This window comes from Jaculus jaculus, chromosome 4 (genome assembly GCF_020740685.1).
Source record: "Jaculus jaculus isolate mJacJac1 chromosome 4, mJacJac1.mat.Y.cur, whole genome shotgun sequence".
Taxonomy (NCBI): Eukaryota; Metazoa; Chordata; class Mammalia; order Rodentia; family Dipodidae; genus Jaculus; species Jaculus jaculus.
In genome coordinates, this window is record NC_059105.1 from 170,391,720 (window position 1) to 170,394,827 (window position 3,108).

General features: G+C 47.8%; 1 pseudogene; it reads left to right on the plus strand.

Annotated features, from left to right (window-relative positions):
• The first annotated feature begins 1,228 nt into the window (after positions 1–1,228).
• On the plus strand, positions 1,229–2,402 carry LOC101601784 (annotated as a pseudogene).
• The last annotated feature ends 706 nt before the right edge of the window (positions 2,403–3,108 follow it).

The following is a 3,108-nucleotide window of genomic DNA, read 5'->3' on the forward strand; positions in this document are numbered from 1 at the left end:
CCAAGCCCTTTTAATGAAATCACAGGCAGAGTAAGACAGTGGAAAGATGAACACAATCTCATACAAGCTTTGTGATCTTGGTTTAATGATTGTACCCTCTCTTATAGAATTGGCTGTGAGGATTAAAATAGAGGCTAGATTGCTCAGTGGTTAAGGCCTTTGCTTGGGTTCAGTTCTGAGCAGACCCGGGTAAGAGCTCAGGCTTCAGTGTTATGGTTTGAATATGAAATGTTGCTCTCCCTCAGGCCCTTGAACGATCCTGAGCCATCTCCCCAGCCCTGCTAAATGTTTGTTTATTTTTAAATAAAAAAGCTGTTAAAAAGGACTGGAAAGATGGCTAAGAAGTTAAGGCACTTGCCTACGAAGCCTAAGGACCCAAGTTTCATTTTCCAGGTCCCAGTAAGCCAGCTGTACAAGGTGGCGCATACATCTAGAGTTTGTTTGCAGTGGCTAGAGGCCCTGGAGCTCCCATTCTCTCTCTCTTTCTCTTTCTCATATATAACTAAAATAAAATATAAAACAAAGAAAAAAGCTGTTAAAAAGAATGCACTTGTGAAACATCTGGACAATGTAACCTGATCTTGCCACCCCGTGTACTTAACCGCACCGACAAAGGCACTTTTGCCAAATAAAAACATTCACGGGTTCTAGGGGTTAGGACATGGGCGTATCGAGAAGCTCTCTTCTTCAGCCCGTCACATGATTGTGACCTCTCTCACAGAATTGGCTGTGAGGATTAAAATAGAGGACAGATTGCTCAGTGGGTAAGGCCTTTGCCTGTGAAGCCTAATGACCTGACCTTGGTTTGATTCCCCAGACGCATAATGTGGTGCATACATCTGGAGTTTGATTGCAGTGGCTAGAAGCCCTGGCATGCCCAGTTTTATTCTCTTTCTCTGTGCAAATAAATAAACAAAAATACTAAAAACCTCTCTCTAGCCTCTGAATGGTGCACCTTGTGTTCTGATTTGGAAACAGAGATAATGAGATGTAAACTAAGTTCAAACTTACTCTGTTTTACGGTTTCTGCTCCACCATGGACTTGGTCTACCTGGGAGACAAGTAATATACTGCTGCATTTTGGTCTATAGGTTTTGTCTTCACTTTTTTCAATACTGATTTAGTGAAGACATATATGGTAAAACTCATAATTCCTTGAAAATTGGGTAAAGTTGTCCAACAGTCCCATGGTAATGATTCATCAAAAGTCATCCCATGCCCGCCCGGGAGCCCGTTCGCGTCGACTGACCAGAGTCCGCGAATCCTCGGCTTGCGAGCCCTCTGCACCGCCCCAAACCCAGCTTTCTGTGCTTTGAAAACACTAAGAATCATGTCCCTGCATCAGTTTTTACTAGAGCCAATCACCTGCCATGCCTGGAACAGGGATCGTACCCAGATTGCCCTTAGCCCCAATAATCACGAAGTGCACATCTACAAGAAGAATGGGAGCCAGTGGATGAGCTCAAGGAACGTAAGGGACATATCACAGGTACTGACTGGGCTCCAAAGAGTGACCGCACCGTTACCTGCGGGGCTGACCGCAGTGCCTACGTCTGGAGTCAGAAAGATGGCACCTGGAAACCAACCCTGGTGATCCTGAGGATTAACCGCGCAGCCACTTGTGTGAAGTGATCTTCCCTAGAGAACAAATTTGCTGTGGGAAGTGGAGCACGGCTCATTTCTGTTTGTTACTTCGAGTCCGAAAATGACTGGTGGGTAAGCAAGCGCATTAAGAAGCCCATTCGCTGCACGGTCCTCAGCTTGGACTGGCACCCCAACAAGGTTCCGCTGGCTGCAGGATCGAGTGACTTCAAATGCAGAGTGTTTGCTGCCTACATGGAAGAAGTGGATGAGAAACCAGCCAGCGCGCCCTGGGGCAGCAGGATGCCTTTTGGTCAGCTGATGTCCGAGTTTGGTGGCAGTGGGACTGGCGGCTGGGTCCATGGGCTCAGCTTCTCGGCCAGTGGGAGCCGCCCGGCCGGGGTCAGCCACGACAGCACTGTGTCCCTTGCCGATGCCTCAGCAGCGTGCAGGTCTCCGCTCTGAAAACTGAGCTCCTGCCGCTCCTGAGTGTATCGTTTGTCTCGGAGAATGGTGTCGTAGCTGCTGGCCACGACTGCTGCCCAATGCTCTTTAACTACGATGACCGCGGCTGCCTGACTTTTGTCTCCAAGCTAGACATTCCGCAACAGAGCATCCAGCGCAACACGTCCGCAATATGGACAAGAGGGCCACCGCCGAGGACCGCAGCACGGCTTTGGAGACGCTGCACCAGAATATCTATTTATGAGGGGGACAAGCAAGATTGTCGCAAATTTTGCACTACTGGCATTGATGGAGCCATGACAGTTTGGGATTTCAAGATCCTTGAGTCTTCAATCCAGGGCCTCCAGATAATGTGAAGCCGAGTGAGCCTCCACCATCCCTCTTGAGGAACGGGGCTGACCACAGCCCTGTGCATAGTGTCGAGGACGCCCGCCCCAAGGAGACACTGTAGACCCGGACTGCACAGACAGTGTGTGTTCGTTTGAATATAATTGCTGAAAGTGTTGGTTTTAAAGGCAGCAGTGATTTCTTTTTATTTTATTTCTTTTTTTTTTTTTTTTTTTTTTTGCAATTTCATTCCATTCTTGACCAAAGCTTCTCTTTGAGTAGTTTATTATGGAACTGTGTGTGTCTTACTGACTTAAAGGAAAGGGTGAGGGAAGTGTGTAAATTGTCTGCTAGAAAATGAAATAAAAATCCTGAATGTGTAAAAAAAAAAGTCATCTGGAAAGGTGTTCCTCAGAGCTAGTGCCACCCAGAGGCGGCACTGTGAAGGGAGCCCTCGGGAATGAGTACTGGGGAGCACAGGTCCAAAACTTAAGCTGGCATGCTTTCAGACGTGCCAACAGCAGTTCTTTCCAGTGCCCGTGTGCACCACTGTACTGGTTATTGCCTGTGTGGGCACCAGGCATCTCTGAATGGCCAGTTTCCCAGCAGATTTTCTCCTACACAATCTGACATCTGGGTTGAATGAAATGCAGAATGAAAGGCTGGTATCTTTAAGAATATAGACTCTTAGCTGGGTGTGGTGGCACACGCCTTTAATCCCAGCACTTGGGAGGC